General features: G+C 36.6%; 1 pseudogene; it reads right to left on the bottom strand.

Annotated features, from left to right (window-relative positions):
* LOC149565892 (protein CTR9 homolog) overlaps positions 1 to 5,837 on the bottom strand; it is a 121,519-nt pseudogene extending 115,682 nt beyond the window's left edge.
* Between the last annotated feature and the right edge of the window lie 21,351 nt (positions 5,838 to 27,188).

Genomic DNA, 27,188 nt, shown 5'->3' with positions numbered 1-27,188 from the left:
TTTTAAAGATAATAAGAAGTCTATTTTCTATTCTTACAAATTAATGTTGTTTATTTATTTTTGTTATGTTTTTGTGGTATTAAGGGAAGTACCCTTCATCACTTTCAAAGTATAATTTGAGTTTAGCATTGGCATCCCTTTATCATATTAGGATATTTCTAATATATCTTGAGTTATATTGAGATTTATGTTTGAAATCCCCTCTTCTCTTGTATTTTGATGTTTTGAAAAGTGAAATTCTCATACTTTTTTGTTGCATGACATTTCTTTCTTTTAGTTTGGAGTTAGATTTTTTTTATCTTGTTGCATTTAGATCTATATTTTTAATTCTCCTTTTTATATTGATATTTTTTACATCTTTTTTGTGGTTGGATCTCATTAGAGTCTCCTTTTGTGATCTCTCATTTTATGAGCTTCATCACATCAAATCAAACCTAGCACATTAGCGTTAGTAGAAGTTGTAGACTCATATTTTGGTTATGATTCCTCTTTCCTTCCTACAACCCTAATGTAGGGCGCTTCCCTTAATACCAAAAATACATAACAAAAATACAAAAATAACCATAATTTGCAAGAACAAAATATTGGATTTTTATTATCTCCACAAATGTGGAGTTACATAATTTTGGCAAACAATATGAAAAACCAAATGGGTGCTTGCCTTAAATGTATTCACAAGATAGAGTTGTGAACTATCACCTTAACATGTCTTAGACAACCTATAGGCCTTCCTTATATAGGAATTTTTACCACCCATAAAGCTTCTAGACATAAAATCCTAACCCTTGAGGCCTACTGACCCTAAAAATTACATATAGAGTTGGATCAAAATAAATATCAATTTTAGTTTGGTATTTTTGGGTGTCCCAAATTCAAAAGACCATAACTTATGAACCATTGAGCTGATTTCCTATTATGACCCCAATCTAGAATCCTCAGCTTCTAATCTACATCGCTTGACATATGCAAGCTCTAGTTGGCCATATTTTGGAGCCCATCCATAGCCTCTAAGGCCTTCAAAACTAAGCCTTAAGTTTTTGTAGCAAAATTTCACACCAAAAATCCACAATAACTTCATGAGTACTCATGATATAGTAGAGAACCTCAATTGCCAAACAAATGTGTCCAAGATGAACCTTTTCTTCTAAAATTAGGATATTTTGAGCTTGTATGGCCAAATTACTAAGTAGCAATCTTCCATAAACAACTCTGCATTGAGACATCCCTTATTCAAGAGACAAAAAGGAAATATTTTTTTGGGTGGTGGAAGATTTCTCTTACACCTAGGATATTCCTATATCAAATACCTAGGGTAATTTGAGAAGTGGCCCCATCATGTCTCAAGTATTTAGAGGAATCCAACACAATCAACCTCCTCCCTTGTCAACCATGATGAATCTTTTATTGGTCTCCCTTTCTCTTTGACTAGATGTTCTTCATATTTTTTGTTCCTCGTACTTCTGCCAACATAAGTGTCCAACATCTCCTCAATCTTCTTTGTATCTAAATTACTTGTTGGAATACTCCACTATGCTTCTGTGACTTCACTTCCATTACCCTCCTCATGATACATTATCAGATCTAAAATGTTAAATACTAGTGAATTATTTGATTCAACAAAAAAATCTACTCCATAGGCATTTCGAAAATCGTATATCTTTCAGTATATGACATGGTCCAAACCTCTTTAGTTTAATCTTTTTATATGTTCCCACTAGAATTTTTTTTTCTCAAATGAACTATGACTTCATCCCCAACCTAAAATTTCTTATACCTCCCTTTTTCATCTACCTCAGTCTTGTACTGTGTATTCATCCTTTTAATGTGATTCCTCATCTCTTCATGGATGTTCTTCAAATGTTCAATAAAATCCTTATCCTAGGCACTATTTATATTTCCTTTATCCAACTTGCTTGACTAGAAAGCATTTCTAGGACTACTCCCATATACTATTTGTAATGATGTTTTACTAGTACTCCTATTGATAGAATTCTTATATGAAAATTCTACCTATGATAAAATCAAATCCCATCCTTTTGACTTACCTCCAAATAAAACATCTCAGCAAGTTTCCCAAACTCTGATTCACTACCTATGCTTTTCCCTTTTTGAACTAAAGAAGGATTTTGGTGAGAAATTTAATTTAATAAAATGAGATATACTCTCATAATTACCTTTTCTTATTTAATTAAATAACTTCATTTAATTAATTAGGAATGGCTTCCCATTTAATTAAATAACTTTGTTTAATTAATTAGAAGTACTCCATTTAATTAAATAATTTCATTTAATTAATTAAAATAGGGACATTTATTAAATTAAATAAATTTAATTCCATAGTACATTAGCCCTCAGATATAATTTAATTTAATTAAAGTATAAATACTTAGTAATTAAATTAAATATTAATCAATAGGTTTAATGTGACTAATATGAGTAAATACTATAAGAATTAAATAATAAGCATGATGAATGTAGATTAGGGTTTTTTGCATCTGACAATTAAGTCAAGTAGCAAGTAGCCGAATAAGAATTTGCCTAATGGAATAAGACTTTAGGATTGATCAGAAATAGACCAGAATTGGTTGAGATGGCAATGAGCCAATTTTGGGGTATTACATTTTTCCCCTCTTTGAATGAATGTGCGAATAGTACGTTCAATTCAAAGAAAAGCAAAAAGCATGATGAAAATCAGAAAGCATGATGTGAAGATGAGATTGGTTCCAAAGTTGATGACACAGAAACTAATTGATAAGCTTTTAAGGACTATCTATAGAATAGAGCTTAATCCCAAGGAATCCAAGTAGAGCACCTAGATACCTAAGATTGGTAGCATTTAAAAGACTATCTCTAGAACAGAGCGTAATTTTTAAGGATCCAAACAGAACGTCTAGATACCTGAAATTGATAAGCATTTAAAAAGTTTCTTTAGAATGAAGTTTAACCTTTAAGGATCCAGATAGAACACCTAGATAACCAAGAGTAATAACATTTAGAAGACTATCTCCAGAATAGAGTGTAATCTTCAAGGATCCAGATAGAACAACTAGATACTTGAGATTGAAAGCATTTAGAAGATTATCCCTTAACCTTCAAGGATCTAGGTAGAACACCTAGATACCCGAGATTGATAGCATTTAGAAGATTATGTCCAGAATGGAGCTTAACCTTCAAGGATCCAGATAGAACACCTAGATACCCAAGAGATTAAAAAAAAGATAACAAGGTGCAATCATGAGTCATAGAATCATCCCTAGAACAAGGCTTGATCCTGAGGAGTCAGGGTTTAGACTATCCCAATACCTATCCATCAAACTTTGAGAAGAGTTGTTATAAGATTGATCAATTAATGAAAAGATAAAATAGATGGCAAAGATACCAGATAGAAGGGAACAAGATGTCTCGAGTGATGAGATGCCCCAAGTGGTGAGGACATGAGATGAGAATGAGATGCCCCAAGCAATAAGTATTCAATGATGTAATCATCTTGCCCCCTCGGGAGTGAAATTGAAAGATGACACACCAAAAGTAGATGTGAAGTAATATAGCATTAGATACAGAAGAAATCTAAGTCATAGCAGAATGTGGAAGAGATCAGAATGATCTGAAGAAAAGAGAAGAGTTGATTTGAAATGATTGCGAAGTTGCAAAGACCAAGTTTGACCAAAAGTTGATCAGATTTAGCCATGGTTGTCTTGAGTTGACTATTTCGAAAATGTTTTTTGAAAATATGGAGAATATAGAGATGAAAGGATTCCAAGAATCACAAAGTATTAGAAAGATTTGGGCTGCACAAGCATTCGATCGCGTCAATCTCCAAAATTTTAAAATGCATTTTTGATGCTCTTAAGTGTGTTAGATTTTGAATTTGATCCCGAAAATGGATCCAAAATGGTCCAATTAGCCAGGGGTGTGATTTTTGCGCAAATTTGAGCACTTCAAAAAATTTGGGTCAACAGCTATATAAGGGCTCGAGGGGTCATTTTCAATTCATTTGTGCTTTTCTTCTATTGATTTGAGCTCTGAGAGAGACATGGCAGTTAGCGTGAGACATCATTGATTTGAGCGCTCCAGACATCACAGCCACCTAGAAGACTACAAACCATTGGTGAGTCATCGATTCCCCTCCTTCGTACTTTCACTTTTATGCATTTTGAGGTCATTTATTGAATGTTTTAGCTTGTTTTTAGGGGGTCAAATCTTTCTTTGCGCGAGACCTATCAACTTTCGTGTGAAGATTTTCTTTCTTCGCGCAAAGAAATAGGGTTCGTTGTTTCTTTCTGCGCAGCGGGGAGGATCTTCGCATGGGAGACATTATGTTTCGCACAAAGGAAAAGATTCTTCACACAAGGCGATTCGTTTCTCACGTGAAAATCTCTTTTGTTGCACGGGCAGTTATTTCTTCACGTGAGAAACTTTTTTTTCGCGTGAAGGCGTGATTCTTCGCACAAAGAAATAATGTTTTTGCATGAGATTTTATGAATTTCGTGCAAAATTCCATGACAATCATATGTAAAAGTTCAATTTTTGCACTCAAAAATTACATTTTAATTTGTTTTGATGCATCATTTTGTCTTGATACTGATTGGTTCTTTTCACACTATCTGCCATATGGAGAGTTATTGTGGAGTCTTGATGATGCTAATCAGGCACACATTGCTCGATTGGGTTTGTCTTCTTTGTGCCAGGTTCCAGCCGTGATGGTGAATCACGACCTTCTCACTACCTTGGTAGAGCATTTCCATTCGAAGATGAACACATTCCATTTGTTGATGGGCAAGATGACCATCACTCTAAAGGACATGTGGAAGATCTTGCGGATTCCCTTTCATGGTGCCCGAGTTATCTATGACATAGTGCCCTAAGCAGGGACATAGGTGCTATCTATTGTGTTCGGGAGAGAGTTACCGAGGGGCAGGGCCATCAGTTGGGATGAGTTGATGCACAAATATGGACCCACGCATAGGCTAGCATCGGTGTTGGCTATATTTTTGAGCTGCTTCCTATGTCCTGACAGATGACATCATGGTTTGGAGTGCGGGTGGGGATTCATGCTCCGCAAGATGCTAGAGGCACCTGAGATTTTTGGGTGGGGTCAGTTCATGATGGCTCACCTTTTCTATGAGATGCATGAGGTCATCTTCCATGAGAAGAAGACCATGGTAGCCAGAGTATATGTGTTACAAATCTGGGCCTGGGGGCATCTTCCCATATGTAGGCCAATTTTTGAGGATGCCTGAGAGCCCATGGAGCCCTATATTTGTAAATATCGAGGGCATATTACCCATGCCCACTTGGGTAAGACAGAGCAGTGGAGGATATGTCTTGATGACCTGGTGTCTGTTGTATGGCGACCCTGGTGAGAGACAAAGGACTGGGATGATGTTCCTAGAGAGTTACCGTGGATGTTTAGCTCTTGACCTCTGGCGGGTAGGACAACATCAGTTATCAAGAGATTTGTGATATCACGCGTGTGGTAGCAATATGGCCAACCACAAGATATTTCTGCTAAGCACTGTGCCTATGCCAGGTTGTAGAAGAATGTTGATCGAGGTGGCTAGCATAGATCGATCCACGGTGATCCATGATAGACATTCATAACTTAGCTACAGTTCAGTGGGACTACTTGCCAGAGGTAGCAAATGCCAGAATGACGCTTGCATATCAAGAATTTTTTATCAACCATCTATTCCCATGTTTTACAGATCTAATGGGGATGGCAAGGCAGGCAGAGAGACAAGCACTTCAGCAGCAGCAGGCATAGCCACAGTCACCAGTTCATCCATAGCAGCAGTCATGAGTTTGACACCAAGTTCAGCAGATGCATATTCCCCCATGTTAGATGGGATCATACCTAGGTGTTGAGGGTAGTGGGACTAGACAGAGTCAACACCGTAGGTAGAGGATAGAGGAGGAGGCCCCCCAGTAGGAGGCTCCAGAGTAGCAGCTGCCACCATAGCCGCAGGCACCTCCATAGTAGTAGGCACTAGAGATGGTAGATGAGGACATGCCAGATCAGTTGGCAGGTGGGGTGTAGGACATGGTATGGTGGTATTGAGAGCAGGTCCATCAGGCCTCCCGATTGTTGGGAGAGTTACAGATTGTAGTGGTGGTCTGGGATGTGTAGTTGGTGCAGCGATAGTAAGACACTGATCTTTGGAGAGAGCGTGTTGAGACTACAGAGCTGAGATTAGAGCTAGCACAGGATAAGATTCACTTCTAGTTAGCTCAGGTAGCGTACTATTATGTGGCATATACGAGTGCAGTACTTGATGAGACACTTCAGGTGCAGTGATTTTCTCAGTATGCGCGATAGTCTAGGGGCACATGACCTCCTGTCAGGCTAGATATGCCACCACCACCTCCGCCACCTGCTTCCCCTGCACTCCTGGAGGTGAGGGTTCAGGACAAAGTTAGACACTTTGTGCTTGATATTTGATTTTGATCTCTAGCTATGTATCAATTGGTGTGCCAGCACCACATATATCATTTTTGATCGATTGCACTCGAGTAGCGCCCATTTTTGTACTGACCCATTCTTTTGATATATATATATATATATATATATATATATATATATATATACGAGATCTTGAGTTGAGTATTCTGGTGTACATGTCATTGTCTATTTTGTTTTACTTTGATGTACATGAAATGTATGTTGTACTTAGATAGAATGCATATGTATGAATTGACATCTCACGTAGTGTTGCGTGTTTTTTCTTGACAGTCATAGGTATTCTATTGAGGAGCGTGAATCGATGAACCAAATGCTTGTACAACCATGGAGAAATTGGATGCATGTAGAGTATAAATAGAATGACCATCAAATTGCGTGCTTATGCAAATGAAGTATGTAATGCAAGACTGTTAAATGCAACCCTAGATCTGGTTACCAAGCCTCGATATTTAATCATCATTGGATATAAAATAAAGCTCGTATGTTATACAATTCTCACTGACATTGCAATCATGGAAATATGAATATAAAATATGTTATTGGTTTGTCAGAATTAAATGTAAGCATTCAAGGCACAAGAAGCCAGAATGACCAAAAGAACTTACTTCTAATTAATTAAACAAAATTATTTAATTAAATGGGAAGCCATTCCTAATTAATTAAATGAAGTTATTTAATTAAATAAGAAAAGTGTCTCTAACTAATTAAATAGAATTATTTAATTAAATAGAAAAGGTAATTATGAGAGCATATCTCATTTTATTAAATTAAATATCTCACCAAAATCTCTCTTTAGTTAAAAAAAAGAAATTCCCAGTTCACTGTTGATCAAAAAGGAATTGAATCAATTAACTCCTTATTCTACTCAAATTGAATCAGTTAACTCCTTATTTTACTCAAATTAAATCAGTTAACTCCCTTTAATTTGGGAATCTTCTTTTATCACTGAACTTCACCTTTAATCTTGACCATTGATTGAAATCGATCTCAACCATTGATGGATTCCAAGAAAGCCTATTTAAGAGACCCTCATCTCTTCATTTTAGGAGAGGATGAATTTGGAATTTGCATCAAATTGTTGCTGGAATTCATACTCAAATTTGCTCATATTTTACGTACATTTGCATCCTTAGCTTAATTTCATTTAGCATAATATGCAAATGATTAATCTAGTTTCCTTTACTTGTTCTTAGATTAGAATACATTTCGCATTCTAGATTAATCTGCATAATCATATAGATTAATTTCATTTCTTAAATCTTTCATTCTTAGAGGGTCTGGTTTCTTAACAACTCAAATCTGAGGATATCTAACAAGCAAAATCCCTTTAGATAGAAGGCAATAGGTCACCTTGCCAGCTGATTTTTGGATGAACAATTCAATGTTCATTCTGGGATGAATTCGCAAATAAAGACCGTGTTGAAGTGTGTGTGTTAGCAGAGGCTGAAAATGTATGCGTGAAAATGCGACCTATGCTAACACACACACTTCAACATGGTCCATATTTGTGAATTCATCTCGGAATGAACATTGGATTGTTCATCCGAAAATTAGCCAACAAGGTGACCTGTTGCCTTTTATCTAAAGGGAATTATTTGTTAGATATCTTCAGATTTGAGGTGTTAAGCAACCAGACCCTCTAAGAATGAAGGATTTAAGAAATGAAATTAATCTATATGATTATGTAGATTGATCTAGAATGAGAAATGCATTCTAATCTAAGAACAAGTAAAGGAAACTAGATTAATCATATGCATATTATGCTAAATGAAATTAAGCTAAGGATGCAAATTTATGTAAAAAATGAGCAAATGTGAGCAAATGTGAGTATGAATTCCAACAAAAATTTGATGCAAATTCCAAATTCATCCTCTCCTAAAATGAAGAGATGAGGGTCTCTTAAATAGACTTTTTTGGAATCCATCAACAGTTGAGATCGATTTCAATCAACGGTAAGGATTAAAGGTGAAGTTCAGTCATAAAGGAAGATTCCCAAATTAAAGGGAGTTAACTAATTTAATTTGAATAAAATAAGGAGTTAACTGATTCAATTTGAGTAGAATAAGGAGTTAACTAATTCAATTCCTTTTTTATCAACATTGAACTAGGAATTTCCTTTTTTTAACTGAAGAGAGATTTTGGTGAGATATTTAATTTAATAAAATGAGATATCCTCTCATAATTATCTTTTCTATTTAATTAAATAATTCTATTTAATTAGTTAGAGACACTTTTCTTATTTAATTAAATAACTTCATTTAATTAATTAGGAATGGCTTCCCGTTTAATTAAATAATTTTGTTTAATTAATTAGAAGTAAGTTCTCCATTTAATTAAATAATTTTTTTAATTAATTAAAATAGGCACATTTATTAAATTAAATAAATTTAATTCCATAGTACATTAGCCTTAGGATATAATTTAATTTAATTAAAGTATAAATACTTAGTAATTAAATTAAATATTAATCAATAGGTTTAATGTGACTAATATGAGTAAATACTATAAGAATTAAATAATAAGCATGATGAATGCAGATTAGGGTTTTCTGCATCTGACAATTAAGTCAAGTAGCGAGTAGCCGAATAAGAATTTTCCTAATAGAATAGGTATTTAGGATTGGTATCATGGCAATGAGCCAATTTTGGGGTATTACATTTTTCCCCTCTTTGAATGAATGTGTGAGTAGCACATTCAATTCAAAGAAAATCAAAAGGCATGATGCGAGGATCAAGAAACAAGATTGGTTCTGAAATTGATGATACGAAGACCAATTGATAAGATTTTAAGGACTATCTCTAGAACAAAGCTTAATCCCAAGGAATCCAAGTAGAGCACCTAGATACCTAAGATTGGTAGCATTTAAAAGACTATCTCCAGAACAGAGCATAATCTTTAAGGATCCAAACATAATGTCTAGATACCTAAAATTGATAAGCACTTAAAAGGTTTCTTCAAAATGAAGTTTAAAATTTAAGGATCTAGATAGAACACCTAGATACCTGAGAGTAATAGCATTTAGAAGACTATCTCCAGAATAGAGCGTAATCTTCAAGGATCCAGATAGAACACCTAGATACCTGAGATTGAAACAGATATGCTTTTAAGGATCATCTCCAGCACAAAGCTTAATCCTAAGGGATCCAGGTAGAACACCTAGATACCTAAGTTGATAAGATCTAATTATGAGTCACAGAATCATCCCTAGAATGAGGCTTGATCCTCAGGAGTTGGGGTTTAGACTGTCCCGATGCCTGTCCATTAGACTCAGATCAGAAATGTTATAAGATGTGATCAAATGATGAAAAGATGAAGTAGATGACAAGGATGCAAGAAAGAGGGGGACAAGATGCCCCAAGTAATGAGATGCCCCAAGTGAGAAGGACATGAAATGGGAACCAGATGCCCCAAGCAATGAGACTCAAAATGAGTTGAAATTTAGTTCAATGATGTAATCATCTTGCCCCTCGAGAGAAAAATTGAAAGATGACACACCAGAAGAATGATATAAGGAGAGTGATGAAAGATACAAAAGAAATCCAAGATTTAATAGAATATAGAGGAGATTAGAATGATCAGAAGAAATATAAAGCGATTAGAATGATCAGAAGAAATATAAAGAGATTAAAATGATCAGAAGAAATATAAAGAGATCAGAACAATCTTGAAGAAATATGAAGAGATCAGAATGATCAAAAGAATTTTGGAGGTTGATTTGAAGTGATTTCGAGATCCAAAAGGCCAAGTTTGAGTTGAAAAGATTCCAAGAATTACAAAGTATCAAAAAGATTTGGATTGCACAAAAAATTTTAAAATGCATTTTGAGCCACTTAAGTGTGTCAGATTTCTAATTCGATCTCGAAAAATGGGTTTAGAGCAACCAAAGTAGCCAAGAGGGTGATTAATCTATCATTTGTGCAGTTCATGAAAGAACATGATACTTTGAAGAGATAAGAAATCCCTCATCAGAGAAGGTGAAAGTAGATTAGTAATTGAATCGCATGCTTATGCAAGTGAAGTATGTAATGTAAGACTATGTTAATTGCAACCCTAGGTCTGGTTACCAAGCCTCGATATTTAATCATCACCGGATATAAAATAAAGCTCATATGTTATACAATTCTCACTGACATTGCAACATAACATACATTATTGGTTTGTCGGGATTAAATGTAAGCATTCGAGGCACAAGAAGCCAGAATGACCAGAACATTTGTCCCTTTTAATGTAGCAAGTTAACATAAGCATCAGATAAATTCTAGGATGAACTGAATGTTGCTTGCATAACAAACACACCAAACACACAAGAGATCCATCTTATGCTAAATACTCAGTATTTATACTGTCCGCAACGACCCTTGCATTCGTAACCTGAGACAAAAGTGTCCTAGATATACTCGCAGTGACCCGTATGTTCACTCAATAGGATGAGTATCAGTATGTACTATAGCATGAAGAGTTCACTCCAACAAACAAGGAGAAGAACCAATGTCATTGATGTATCTGCATAAAAGGAGTCGAGGTACACATGGCCATCCAATATGAGATGGAGGCTCTTATAGTGGACACCCCTTTTATAGGAACATATTAACTTGTTGGAACTAAACCACAGACAGAAAGCCAAGAAAAGATCATGCCCCCAGTCATTACTTCACTAGTCAAAGATGACATCATCAAGTTGCTCGAGGAGATATGATAAAGCAAAAACAAAGAAAACAAAGAAAAAGCTCAGCATATCCAAATAGGTATATCATTTTTGAGTTCATTTTTTGGATTGATGTCAAGTTTTCAGTGTCCAGAACATGTTTGAAAGAAATCTCTTCAGTAGGGTGACGACAGTAGGCAGGCGCAGCCAGAACGACTGGTGACTGAGGTCTAAGAGGAATCTTCACAATGAAGAACCTAACAAGGACTGAATGACAATAGACAAACACAGCCAGGATGATTGGTGACTGACGCAAAAGAGATCTTCCATAAAGGAATCTGAAGACATGAACTTAGTAATAGTAGGCAAACACAGTTGAAACAACTAGTGACTATTGCGGAAGAGATTCTATTAGGAGAATCTCGAAGAGAGTGACACTAGAGACAGTAGGCAAACGTAGTGAGAACCACTAGTGACTATCGCAAAAGAGATTCTATGAGGAGAATCTCAAAAATAGTGGCACTAGCAACAGTAGGTAGACACAGTGAGGACCACTGGTGACTATCGCGAAGGAGATTCTATGAGGAGAATCTCAAAAATAGTGACACTAGCAATAGTAGGCAATCACAGTGAGAACCATTGGTGACTGTCGCGAAGGAGACTCTATGAGGAGAATCTCAAAAATAGTGACACTAGTGATAGTAGGAAGACATAGTGAGAACCACTGGTGACTGTCGCGAAGACGATTCTATGAGGAGAATCTCGAAAAGAGTGACACTAAAGGGGGGATGCCCTCAAGCTGTGAGAAGACTCAATCCATGGATACATGAGCAGAAAGCAAGAAAAGCAAGAAAGTGAAAGCATGAAAGTGACTATACAGAATAGCCAAAAGATGCACTGCAAGATGGAGTGTTGAGAACAAGAGGTGCTTGTTTACCAGGTTTTCACCTTCTTGGCAAGATTCTCTTTTTTTGCTACCATGATACCTGTTTCCAGGTTTTCACCAATGACACTTTTTTTATTTTTTCAATTTTTTTGTATTTTTCTCTTTTTGATTTTTTTTAATTTTTGTGATTTTTCATTTTTTTTGGTATTACCAAGGCACCTATTGCTAGGTTTTCACCAAGGTAACAATTTTTCAGGACTTTTTGCAATTTTAAGATTTTTTCAGAGATTACTAGCTCTCATGAAGGATTACCTTGATTTTGTTCCAGTGTCTAGTAAGGTGCAGGACAATATGTAGTAGCAAGCTAGTGGATAAGTAGAGATGGAAAGGAAAGGAGTATGAAGCAGTGAATGTTACCCTCAAGGAAAGCCTTTACAAGACTACCCAAGCTAGGGAAAAGGATATAACAATATAAGCTCATGATGTAATGAAGGGTATCATGTAAGTAATCAAAGAAAATGACCATGTCAAGAGATTGCTAAGAACTAAGTTTTCTTCTTTCTTTCGTTGATCAAGACCAAAGGGTTAACTAAATAGGAAAAAAAAATTTGTTATGGAGGTTATGAGTGAATGACTTCAGGAATGAGGACATCTGAAGGATAAGCAAGATCATGATAGGATATCATGGATGGAAGAATTACGCATGACACCTATTTGCCAGGTTTTCATCATGGTAATTGTCCAAGGTGCCATAAGAAGTAGTTTTCACCATAGGAATGATTTATTTTTCTTTACTTTTGCTACCAAGGCGCCTATTTCTAGGTTTTCACCAAGGCACTTTTTCTTTTTCTTTTTCTTTTTTTCTTTTTGGATTTTTAGATTTTTTGGAAAGAATTCAAGCCTTTCTCATGTTATATAGCATGCCTATAAGAAAGATAAGTTATGATAAGCCAAGGCCATAGCAAGGTACACTCAAAGATGTTGATAAGGTAATGGAAGGGAAATGATAGGAAAATGAGAGGTAGATGGATGATAAGGTTTTTGGTTTTGAAAGACTAAAACAAGCAAGGATGGAAAGTAGGCATAAGATTTAGACGATCTCATGAGGGTGGATGAGATATTAGGCAAGATCAACTTGAAGGGTAGTGGAATGATGGAGGAAATATGGATGAAATAGATTGAGGCTTAGATATATGAGGTAGCAAGCCATTTTGGAGGATGGAGTAGAAGGTTTTGAAACCTTTTTAGGAAGATGTTGGGAAGAAGATGGAGTGGAAGCCTTTGGAAGCTTAAATGTCAACTTTGATTTGTTTTCAATATTCAAGTCCTTCAAAAGAGACTTGGGAATCCATATAGCTTTTGATTTTTCATTAGATGCTTTGGAATTCATTTCTTCAATAACAGATTTAAGAACCCATACTTTCTTTGGTTGAGCTCTTTGAATAGTGGACCTTTGCGGTCTCTTTTTTATTTTTTTCTTCTTGACATTCACATGTCGATTAGAGGAGACATAGTGAACTTTTGAGGATCGATTCATGCACTTGTGTTTGAGTTGATCATCCAAATTTCTTCCAAAGGACTTGGGATTTATGGATGAATGAGGCCAATATGATTGATTTAGATGGAAAGGTGGATGTGAAGAGCTCAAGTATGTGTATCTTTGTTGATCTTGAGGTAGGGTAGGAGGAATGTATAATGAGCTAAGAGTGGAAGTAGGAGATGGAGGAAGATAAGGTCCCAAAATAGATGAAAGGTTTGAAGGCTTTAGCTTAGATGGGTAGGGACCAAGGATAGATTTAGAAGATGTGAATGGACCATGAGTAGGGATATCAGCATCTTTAGAGTGAGCAATATGACCAAAGTCATCAATAGATTTATGAGTAACTGTTATAGGAGCAATACCTTTTACAGGAGTATTTAAAGCTTGAGCATAGTTTGGAAGTGAATGTAGCGAGGTAGAATAAGAGAGTGAGGGAACACTTTTCTCTTCAAAAGGAATTTTAGGTAACATAGGAAAAGTATCCTTCTCTTGGTCTTTTGTAATCTCCTTAAGGATGGTGGAAGGAATATCTTGATCTTGCTTAGTAGAGGTGCATGACATGGGAGATGGAGGACTATGTGGCTCTTGAGAAAAAGGCACAAAATCTTGGAAGACTTGAAAGGGGATGAAGGAATCTTGGTCTTGATCAACACTTGTTTCTTCATCATTTAAGTAGTCCTCTTGACATGAAACCAATTTTGAGGATGAGGGAGTATTTGAATCTATATTCGAATCTATTTCTAGAGTCTGCATAATAGGCTCTTGAAGGGAAAATGGAGGAATAGCTAGAGTGGGGATAATAGGAGAAGCAACACATGGAGGTTTTGGATCTTTGGTTTGATTAGTATGGGAGAGGTTTGTATCTAAGTCAAGATTAGCTTGAGTTTCCTTTAGAGGCAGCATTTGAGGGTACACATAGTCAACTAGGGGAGTAGTGAGTTGTTTTGGTGAATATGTGTTGGAAAGTTTGGACAATTTAGAAGGTGGATGTATGTTGGAGGAAGTAGAAGTTGTGTTTGAACCGTTATTAGACATGGTTTCATGAGGTTGATCCTTCTTGAAAGTAGAATCTTTAGTAGTTGAGAGCTTAGATTTTTGAATTATACCATTGTCAAAGAGATCTTGGATCTTGTTTTTCAGCTCCTTACAATGGGAAGTTTTATGTAAATTATGTCTATGATAGACACAATAGTTACTCATAAAGGAAACTCTTGCCAAAGTGAGCTTAGGTAAAGTAACGAGTTTTTCTTCAAGAAGTTCTTCCAAGGTTAATTCATAAGATTTTCCCAAAGGTGTGAAATCATGCTTTGGTTTAGGTTCCCAAGGTTTGTTTTCAAAGATATTCCTAGATTTCTTGGGTGTATGTGAGGTGTTCTCAGATGTCTTGGATTCAAGATCACAAGAATGTGATTTTTGGTTGTCATAGGAGAAAGGGAAAATTTCTCTCAAGGAGAATTTGTTTGATGATGTGTTTTCCTCTTCTTTTAGTATTTGAAGTTGAGCACTTATCGTTTCAATCTATTTCTTCATGTTTGTAATTAGAATCCCTTCTTCCTCACTAGGAATATTGGATTTAGCACATTTGTTGTTAGCCATTTTGATGTACTATGTTTCAAGCAGTGACAGCCAAGTTTTAGAACATAAGTCAAGTTGCCACATTCATAGACAAGGACAAGAAGCTAGAACCTGGACAAGGACTACACTAAGATTGAGTCTCAAAAAGGATGAGATAATAGTAAGAATGTTGTTCACTAAGGCACAAATGGTCTGATTTAAAGGCTAGAATAGCCAAAGATTATGACCAATGTGACACAAAGTATGACAAGCATTAAGACAAGGACCAAAAATTACTTATGAGATGAGACTAGTCAAGGTGCAAGACACAAGTCTTTGGCTAAGTGAAGTGTCACTATTTTAAGACCATTTGCAGATAGAGAGTGATAAACGAATGCAAAAAAAGATGGCGTGCAGGCCGCAGATAGCTAAAATAGACCCAAATTGGTAATGCTGACACAAAGTCTCGCGCGAGAAACCTTTACAAGCCACGCGAAGATGTTTCCTGAATCATGCGAAAGTCACTAACAATGTTTTAATTTCACATGAAGAAGTTCACAAGGTCATGTGAAGACTGACAACAGAGGTTTAATTTTGCGCGAGAACAAAATGATTTCGCACGAGGACCAGATGATTTCGTGCAAGACCCAAATGATTTCGCACAAGAAGGTAGACCAGTTTTACAATAGCAACTAATTTTGACAAGGTTTCTAGACTTTTTAGATCATTTTAGTAAGCAAGTAGATAAACATGCACGTAGAATAGCAAGCAGGTGATATCAAGCATGTCTAAAAATAATGAGCAAGGGAAAATGCAACCTTGCACATGAACAAACAAGTGACTTAGTATGCACTAATTCCTAAGAGAGCTAATTGTGTATGTTTTCAAAAATTTTTGCAATCACGCATACATCCCTAGAAAATAAAAGTTGGCCTCTCTAAGGTTTTTAGTAATGTTTTGACTCTATAACTTTTATGACTCACGGGGGTGACCTCCAATCTCAGCACACCGAGGTTTCAACACAGTCTAAGAACTTAATCTTCAAGAGCTGTTGGGAAGATCTAACAACCCACAATGAACCACACCCATGGAGATTTCTTCTACAAGGACATTTATATAACGGTTGTCACTACCACGTCAATTATGGCTATTATCGCTTGAGGTTTCGTCAATGCAGTTTTTCCTATAGAGGGATTGTCTGCTACGGTTAAACCTCTCTAAAGGTGATTGACTCACAATAGTGTACCACAAGGGGACTTAGCTTCCAAATTCAAGGTCTTGACACCTTTTCACTTTTAGCCCAATTAAGGCAGACAGATTAATCTGACACGCTAAACTAAGAGTATCTCTTAAAGATCTATGATATCAACTCCCAGTGATCTATCAACCTCTCCGAAGAAAGGATGCCTCAATCAACAAGTTGAAGATTCATATATCTATGAGATGCTCAAAGTATCCTTCCCACCTACAAGGAATCTATCATAGAGAGGAGTTTCACTAGGAACCCACTCTCTCAAGATCCACGAATAGTGTTCATGGGGCCTAATTAATATGTGTGTATAGATGTTAATTCTCGAAAGAAAATCTATCTAAAAGCAGCCAAAGAGCACAAGGTGGTACACTTGTAATATCCTCCCCTGATTTGAACTTTGACTTGCAAAAATTTAAGGAATATTGTCAAACACTTTGTATGCAAACTCATAAAGCTGATTTCCTTAATAAATTGCTTTCCAATGAGTAGATTTATGAACAACTATGAATGACATTAAAATGCATAATACACATCATAACATTTTCACAAACACTTGGCACACATTCAATAGTATATGAAAACTCTGGAAACTCTTTCAATCTGCTAATAAAGGGTGATTTTTAAATGTAGATGTGCACTTACAATTGCCTTAAAGGCTACGACAACTATTCAGACTTGTATTCAACAATTATTATGTAAAATATCAAAATTTGACAAAAGAAACATGGAATTAGTTGTCGTAGTATTTTGCAGATGTAGTCGGCCAGCCCTCCAAACTTATAATCAGCCGAAAAAACAAGTAAACTTGATACCAACACTGTTTATGTCGTACTGTAGAAAAATACTGTTCATGCTGACTATAGGAAAATACTGTTCATGCTGCACTATAGCAATAACTAACTTCAGATCTGCACCTCAAACCCTTGTAAATTTCTTTATGCGAACGCCCCAAATGAAACCCAGTGTGTTTCCTGAAGTGAAAACACCCTTGATCCTCCTAACTATGTCTTCCAACAGCGAAGAGAATGCTAGCAAAGAGGGATTTCGTCCTCCAAGCCCGATAATCAGATATCCAGCAACATAACATTAATCTTCATCCAAGCATACATAAAAAAAGCTCTTCCATTTCTTTTATAGTGTTCTCACAAGAGCTCAATCCTTCGTTTTCTCAATGTGGGATAAAACATAACTCCCTTTATGTACCTTATGTCTCCAATGTGTTATAAAAATAAAGGGAACTCTTTTAATTTAAATATTTCCCACAAACTATAGTCTATGCATTAATAAAGTTAAATATTTAAATTTAACTTTATAAAATGGTTTTATCAATGAATAACAAATCTTATCAATGATAAATAAGTCTTCCTGTCAATTTTTAAAAATTACCATCGACATACCACTATGACTGAATGTTCGGCCATGTCCAAGATGACTTACTATAAATAGTAAGTATGCCCAAAGTTGCCTCAGAACCCCTCAGGAAGACCTGCAACTGAAACTGTTTAGGCCAAATGGCCTCTAAGCCCCTTTAATGTCCTAGTTAGCCTATGGGACTATAGGGAAATAGGCTAACGACAACATCATGCTATGAATGCTAGAAAGGGGACATTACAGTTCGCCCTTCCCAAAATTGCTTTTCCTCAAGCAATTTCAGCTCTGAATGCTGCAATATCTGCTCATTTTCCCAAGTAGCATCCTCGACAGGTAGGTTCCTCCACTTCACTAGATACTCCCTGATAGTCCTCCTGTGAAGCACCCTCACCCTGGAGTCAAGTATGGCCTCAGGAACCAAGATAAGCTTTCCCTCATCATCAAGAGGTGGCAATACTACTGAAGGTACCACATTGTGACCCAATGCCTTCTTAAGGCGTGACACATGGAACACATTATGCACTTTACTATCTGCAGGCAACTCCAACTCATAAGCTACTTCACCCACTCTCCTGATTAATTTGAACGGTCCATAGTAGTGTGGTTTCAATTTCTCTACTCCACTATTCTTGAGAGAGGACTGTCTATACGGTTGTAACATGAGGTACACCATATCTCCCACCTCAAAAGACCTCTCAACCCTGTGCTGATCAGCATATTGCTTCTGTTGATTTTGTGCCTTTTGCAAATTTTCCTTCAAGGATCGCATAATGTCCTGACACTCCTACAAAGTATCCTTGGCCTTAGGCACCCTACTGTCCCCAAATAACAAATCCAAAAAATTAGGAGCATCATACCCGTACAGTGCCATAAAAGGGGACATTTGAATAGACATATGGAAAGAGGTATTATAGCACTACTCCCCTAGATGTAGCCACTTCACCCAAGCCTTCTGCTCTCCTGCAATGTAGTTTCAAAGGTACCCCTCAACCCATTTGTTCACTATCTCTGTCTACCCATCAGTTTGGGGGTGGTAGCTGGTACTCGGAGTGAGCTCTGCTCCACATAACTTGAACAACTCTTGCCAAAAGTGGCTCATAAATCTGTTGTCTCTGTCACTAACTATGCTATGTGGTATCCCATGTAGTCTGAATACCTCTCAAAAAAATAGTTTTGATGTTTGCGCTGCTGAATATGTAGACGAAATTGCAAAGAAATGTGCAAATTTCATCAATCTGTCTACCACAACAAAGATACAATCCCGACCCTGTGCCTTGGGGAGGCCTGTGATAAAATCCATGGAAATTCTATCCCACTTCTTCTCTGGTATGGGTAGGGGCTGTAGTAAACCACCCGGAAAAGAATGTTCCTATTTGTTCTGCTGACACACAGGGCATTCCCTAACAAATTGAAGCACCTCTGATTTGAGTCCTTTCCAAGTGAAGCATTGTCTTACCTGCCGATATGTCTTAAAGAATCCGGGATGTCCTGCCATTGGTGAATCATGAAATGCCCTCAAAATCTTTTGCTTCATAGCAGACCCGGGTACTAAATAAATCCTTTCCTTGTAGATGATCAGATCATTTACGACAGTGTATCGACTATCTTGAATAGCTCCCTCAATAATGCTAGATGCCCAACTATCCTTAGCATATTCTGCCAAGATCATCTCTATCCAATCATCCATGACTATCCCAACAGCAAGCAAATGAGGCCTTCTAGATAAAACATCTGCAACAATATTTTTCTTCCCTTTGACATAGGCTATGTTGAAATCATAGGCCTGTAATTTACTCACCCATTTCTGTTGCATGTCATTAAGGTCCTTCTGTCCAAGGAAATGTTTCAAGCTATTATGATCTATTTTTACTGTGAATCGGCTTCCCACTAAGTACTGCCTGAACTTAGCTAGCGCGTGCATGATTGCTAGCATCTCTTTGTCGTAGATGCTGTAGGTTCTCTCCACACCTCATAATTTTCTACTCTCATATGTGATGGGATGTTTGTCTTGCATGAGAACAGCTCCTATGCCCTCTCCCGAGGCATCACACTACAGCTCAAAAGGCCTAGTGAAATCTGGAATGGCTAAAATAGGACATGTACTCATCAGCTCCTTAAACCTGTCAAAACAATCCTGAGCCCTCTCTGACCACTTGAAACTATCTTTCTGTGTCAAATCTGTAAGTGGTGCTGCTATCTGTGAAAATCCCTTCACAAATTTGTGGTAGAACCCACAAAGCCCGAGAAATCCCTTGAGTTGTGAAGTGTTCCTCGGTGGTGGCCAATCCAGAATGGCCCTGATCTTTTTTGGGTCAACCCGAACACTTCCTGCACTAATAATATGCCCTAGATAGAGCAACTCTATCATCCCAAACTCACATTTACTCATCTTGGCATATAATGACTCCCTCTCTAGAATACTGAGCACTGTATCAATATGCTTCAAATGTTCCTCCCAAGTACGGCTGTATATCAATATATCATCAAAAAATATCAACACAAACTTCCTTAACTGATCTCTGAACACTCTATTCATACAGGACTGGAAAGTGGCAGGGGCATTTTTCAACCCAAAGGGCATGACTAAGAACTCAAAATGTCCATAGTGGCATCTAAAAGTTGTCTTCTCCACATCCACCTCTCTAACCCGTATCTGATGCTAGCCGGATCTCAAATCAATCTTGGAGAAGTAGCATGCACCATGCAATTCATCAATAAGCTCATCGATGTGCGAGATAGGGTATCGATTCTTGATTGTCTTCTTGTTTAGCTCCTTATAATCAATGCACATCCTCATTGTACCATCCTTCTTCTTCACCAATACTACTGAAGAAGCGAAAGGACTTTTGCTTGGCCCTATGTGCCCCATGTCAATCAACTCCTTAATTTCCTTTTCTATTTCATCCTTATATCTCTTCGAATGGCGGTAAGGTGTGATGATAACTGGCTTAGCCCCTTCCTCTAATTCAATAACATGCTTGATTCCCCTATCCGGGGGTCTCCCTGGAGGTATCTCTCCAAACACCTTAGTATGTTTGGTTATTATTTTTTGTACATCAGGTGGATACTCTAGTTTATGCTGCTCTGTCATCTCAGGCATTACTCTAAACTCTGCTGCCCACTACACCTGATCATGTCTAAAGAAACTCTGCATCCGCTTGAGTGACATCACTTGAAGTCTCCCATCTGACAAACCTCTGAGCACTATCTTCTTACCATTTGCCTCAAACCTCATTTCCATTTTCTCAAGGTTAAATGTAAACTCTACCAGAGACTTCATCCAGTTTATCCCAAGCACCATATCCTGATCACCAATGTTGACCACAAAGAAATCTCCTGTCATGTCATAATCTCCCAAACGAAGCTACAAGTTGGAGATTTTCTTGGTACATTCAATTTTGAAGTCATCGGCAACCATCACCTTAAATCCCCTATGCTCCTTTGTATGTAGCCCTCTACGTGTCACAAACTTCTCATCAATGAAGTTATGTGTCGCCCCTGTATCAATGAGTGCCACAACTCTCTGTCCATCCAAGGTTCTCCTAACTCTGAAAGTGAAGGCCTCCTGTATACTTGACAACTAAGCTATCGTGCTATCACCGTGTGCTTCCTCTTGTGAAGAACTATCATCATCTCCATCTGATTTGGATGACTACTCTGAATCTCCATCTACTGACTCTTCGGCTGAAAAGTACTCCATCTGCTTAGCTTTTGCTTTCAATGGACACTTATGTGACAAATCCCAAGCCTCCCTGCAATGAAAACAAAGCTTCTTCTTCCTGAGATCATTAAGTGTCTCATTGTCCAACCTCTTACTTTCCTCCTTAGTTCGCTGAACCTCTTTATGAAAAGGTTTCCTGTCCTTATCTTTCCTTGAAGGGAAACTCTTTGCCTAGAATTTATTTTTTGAAGATGAAGAGGAATCCATGTCACGAGCTTTCTTAATGGCTTCCTGCAAAGTGGGAGGGTTGAGAGCTTTAATCCACCCTCTCAACGGATCAGCTAACCCATCCATAAATAGAACTAGTATCCTCTGTTTAGATACATCTGTTACTAACACTGCAAGTTTCTGAAATTCTGAAATGTATGTTTCCAATGATCCCCACTATTTAAGCTGAGCTAACTCCTTTAAATGGAGTTTTGGATCCTTCCTATCAAAATGTTCAATCAGCCTCTCTATAAACTCCACATATGAGGTAATGTGTGCATGTCCCATAGTGACCATACCATGATGCCACCACTCGTGTGCTAACCCATCTAGATGAATTGCTGCATACTTAATAGCTTCTTCCTCAGGCATAGGGTTCAATTGAAAATATGTGTCAAGCTTCTAAACCCAAGCTCTTGCTGTAGACTTTTCTGAGCCATCATAATATGGTAACTCAAGTCTCCCTACTTTCTTCCGTAGCTCATAGCTCTAGTTCCTGTCATGTCCACGTGGCATATGTTTCATCCGCACATCCATATACTCCCTAAAGGTAATTGCAGCAGTAAAATTTGGCCCTCCGGCTTCCCAATCTCTCCTCAACTAGTCTTGTATATCAGTAATCTGGGGCTCTGGTACGAGCAGCTCTGGAGCTCTCGGAGGAAATGTAGGAATCATGGGCCTTGAACTCACTATCCTAGCTCGCTGGGGTGCATGACAAAAATTGTTCCCAACTTGTTCATCTCCATTATGTGTCCCATCCTGATCATTTCCATTCTGATTGTTACCATTCTGATTATTTCCTCCACCCATGTTAGCATTCAACCCCATTTGACGAGCCATCATCTGCATCATAAGATCCAATCTCTGATTCTGTTCCTGTGCCCTTTGTTCTGCTACTCGTTGATGCTGTACCAAGGTCTCTAATAACTGTAAGAATCTTTCCTCTCCAGGCTCTGGGCGGCATTCCCGCCTCCACCTAATCTTGTATTCCTGTCATCTCGATCACCCATATTGCTGTCTTGATCAAAGAATACCTCCGCTGTGTCTATATGACTAGATTCTATACCCCCCTGTACGAATGAACTAGACTGTTTGCTTTGCAGGTCTGAACTCCTACTTTGTCTTGCTCTGGTATTGCGGAAATTATAAGGCCCTTGTCGCATGCTCAAACATAAATGCTCTGATTTTTAGTGTTTTGACATTTCATCAAACACTTTCCCCTCTATCCGCCAGTTCCAAATTTCCTATAAGACCTCCACAGGATGGCAGGACTTATAGCTCTGATACCACTGTAATATCCTCCCCTGATTTGAACTTTGACTTGCAGAAATTTAACTTAAGGAATATTGTCAAACACTTTGTATGCAAACTCATAAAGTTGATTTCCTTAATAAATTGCTTTCCAATGAGTAGATTTACGAACAACTATGAATGACATTAAAATGCATAATACACATCATAACATTTTCACAAACACTTGGCACACATTCAATAGTATATGAAAACTCTGGAAACTCTTTCAATCTGCTAATAAAGGGTGATTTTTAAATGTAGATGTGCACTTACAACTGCCTTAAAGGCTGCAACAACTATTCAGACTTGTATTCAACAATTATTATGTAAAATATCAAAATTTGACAAAAGAAACCTGGAATTAGTTGCCGTAGTATTTTGCAGATGTAGTCGGCCAGCCCTCCAAACTTCTAATCAGTCGAAAAAACAAGTAAACTTGATACCAACACTGTTCACGCCATACTATAGCAAAATACTGTTCATGCCAACTATAGCAAAATATTGTTCATGCCGACTATAGCAAAATACTGTTCATGCGGCACTATAGCAATAACTAACTTTAGATTTGCACCTCAAACCCTTGTAAATTTCTTTATGCGAACGCCCCAAATGAAACCCAGTGTATTTCCTGAAGTGAAAACACCTTTGATCCTCCTGACTGTGTCTTCCAATAGCGAAGAGAATGCTAGCAAAGAGGGATTCCGTCCTCCAAGCCCGATAATCAGATATCCAACAACATAACATTAATCTTCATCCAAGCATACATAAAAAAAACTCTTCCATTTCTTTTATAGTGTTCTCACAAGAGCTCAATCCTTCGTTTTCTCAATGTGGGATAAAACATAACTCCCTTTATGTACCTTATGTCTCCAATGTGTTATAAAAATAAAGAGAACTCTTTTAATTTAAATATTTCCCACAAACTATAGTCTATGCATTAATAAAGTTAAATATTTAAATTTAACTTTATAAAATGGCTTTATCAATGCATAACAAATCTTATCAATGATAAATAAGTCTTCTTGTCGATTTTAAACAATTACCATCGACATACCAATGTGACTGAATGTCCGGCCATGTCCAAGATGACTTACTATAAATAGTAAGTATGCCCAAAGTTGCCTCAGAACCCCTCAGAAAGACCTGCAACTGAAACTGTCTAGGCCAAATGGCCTCTAAGCCCCTTTAATGTCCTAGTTAGCCTATAGGACTGTGGGGAAATAGGCTAACGACAACATCATGCTATGAATGCTAGAAAGGGGACATTACAACACTTAACACTTTAGCTAATGTGAGGTGAGTCCAAAGATGTGGAACATTTAACCCCTCACACAGCCCAACATGAGTCCACAACTTAGAATTAGTGAGTTCTAGAAAGCACAAAAGGGTTGCCTAGTGGAGCATTTAACGCTTTTTCCTGTAGACCCCTCCCCTTTAACGTGGTGCTGATCTTGCAACCACAGGTGAAATGAGGGGCCAGCAGATTAGCGAGTCCAATAACCAAAGATAGCTAATTAGATCTATCACTAGTAACTAAGCCTGCTAGATGAAAACTAACGGAGATCACAACCTGGTATCAAATTATGCATGTGTTGTAAAATGGGAACATGGAAGGAAACAGACACAAGCTTGACACGAGAGATGTTCATTTTAGGTCCAAATGAAGTGTTATCAGTCAAAGAGGATTACCTAGTAATCCTTGCAACACGCTTAGTAGATGTTTTATCTGTTTTTAGCAACTTTATCACGCTTTTCCAATTGTCCCACAAACCGTTGTTAGGCTATTCCAAAAAATCAGAAAAACCAAAATGAAGATGCTTCAGACAAAACATGTTAGTGAAAACAGAAGCTTAACTATGGGAAAATCAAAAATTAACATTTTTTGTTCTTTTTTATACCCATAAAAAAGCTTAGAAAATGCTAAAACCTATGAAAACATCAAAATTCAAAATTCATTTTATACTCTTTTTCACAAACTCGTGCGAAATCTTGCACAGACTCGCATGAAATGATGTACAGACCTACGCGAAATCTTTCACTGTCTCTTGTAAAATCTTACAGGTTGGCGCAAAATCTTTTGCAGGTTCGCGCAAAATTCTTTTGTGGCTCGCGCGAAGAAAACAAGTGCCACGCAAAGTTTTGCACTTATTTGCGCGACCTGAAAATAATCCTCGTGCGAAGATTTTGGATCCTCGTGCGAAAATGAATTGTCTCGCGCGAAGATTTTTGAATCTGTACGGAATAGTATGGACAGAGAACACAAAAATGACTAGAAAAATGCAGAAAGAGGCCAGAAAAGTTGATTTTCTTAGCCCCACGGTAGGCGTCAGAAATGTATGCATGAAAATACAGCCTATGCTAACACACACACTTCAACACGGTCCTTATTTGTGGATTCATCTCGAAATGAACATTGGATTGTTCATCCAAAAATCAGCCAACAAGGTGACTTGTTGCCTTCTATCTAAAGGGAATTGCTTGTTAGATATCCTCAGATTTGAGGTGTTAAGCAACCAGACCCTCTAAGAATGAAGGATTTAAGAAATGAAATTAATCTATATGATTATGCAGATTATTCTAGAATGAGAAATGCATTCTAATCTAAGAACAAGTAAAGGAAACTAGATTAATCATATGCATATTATGCTAAATGAAATTAAGCTAAGGATGCAAATGTATGTAAAAAAATGAGCAAATGTGAGTATGAATTCCAGCAGCAATTTGATGCAAATTCCAAATTCATCCTCTCCTAAAATGAAGAGATGAGGGTCTCTTAAATAGACTTTCTTAGAATCCATCAACGGTTGAGATCAATTTCAATCAACGGTCAGGATTAAAGGTGAAGTTCAATCATAAAGGAAGATTCCCAAATTAAAGGGAGTTAACTGATTTAATTTGAGTAAAATAAGGAGTTAACTAATTCAATTTGAGTAGAATAAGGAGTTAACTGATTCAATTCCTTTCTGATCAACAGTGAACTGGGAATTTCCTTCTTTAACTGAAGAGAGATTTTGGTGAGATATTTAAATTAATAAAATGAGATATGCTCTCATAATTACCTTTTCTATTTAATTAAATAATTCTATTTAATTAGTTAGAGATACTTTTCTTATTTAATTAAATAACTTCATTTAATTAATTAGGAATGGCAATCTCGTAGAGGTTATTTTCATAGAATTTTTATAGAATATTTAATTTAGATTTATAGTAAAATAAGTATAATGAAAATTTATAAAAACAAATATGTGTCACATTATCAAAAATTTAGCCTTAAAAATGCAATATGGAAATTCTTCCAAAAAAAGGCTCTATAAGACAAAAACAAGTCAATCAATCATATAGTTTCTTTAATATAAAAAATTTAAAAATAAATAATATAACTTTATACATATTTCAATTATTGAAAAATAATTGGATGTTATTAGTAGAAATAGTAGAAATAAATTAAGTTTTAAGAAAAGGTAAGCGTTAGGACAAGTAACTCTAACATCATGTTTTGAAATTGAAGAGATTTAAATAAATTTACTATTTAATTAATTGAAATATCATTCAAAAGCAAAATATAATAATAATAATAATAAATGTATCTAACAATAATTAAATAAAATATATATTTTCAACATTATTGAACTACATTATTAATAAGAACTCTAACGTCAATTATTGAAATTGAAGAAACTTGAATTAAGTTTACTATATAATATCTATTGAGACACACGATGAAAACAAAATATAGTAATAATAATAATAATAAATATGTCTAATAATGATGAGATAATCATAAAATATATATTTCCAACAGTGTTCACCGATCAATCCCATTTAATAAAGTTAAGAACAGATATTTGCAGATTGCTAGCAGACCACCGACTGCATAAATCAATAATATCCAAACATAAACTAACCCAAGAGATGTACAGAGAAAGCAAACGATACGCTTTCTATCAGACTATACCTCGATAACGTGGAGATGATTTTAAAAATGTTTCAAATTTTGAAAGAATGACAATCCAGATCATCTCCTAAATCCAAACTTTGAGAGTTCAACGTTCAAAGAAGACAGCGATAAGATACCAAGAAAAAAACAGAGCACGTTTAGGGTTCGGAATAATCATACATTTTATATCGCTGTTTTTAAAGGAGATGCCTAAACCTAACTATTTTCTTATTGGGTATTCTTGCGGTAACTGTCATCTCCAATTTGATATTGATTTCATTAATATAAAATGACCAGTGAACCAGCTAGTGCAGCGTTGACA

Source organism: Cupressus sempervirens, chromosome 3 (genome assembly GCF_028749045.1).
Source record: "Cupressus sempervirens isolate cs-2001-9-10 chromosome 3, ASM2874904v1, whole genome shotgun sequence".
Classification (NCBI taxonomy): Eukaryota; Viridiplantae; Streptophyta; class Pinopsida; order Cupressales; family Cupressaceae; genus Cupressus; species Cupressus sempervirens.
The sequence above is the reverse complement of the archived record's forward strand: the minus strand, read 5'-3'. Positions and strand labels throughout refer to the sequence as shown.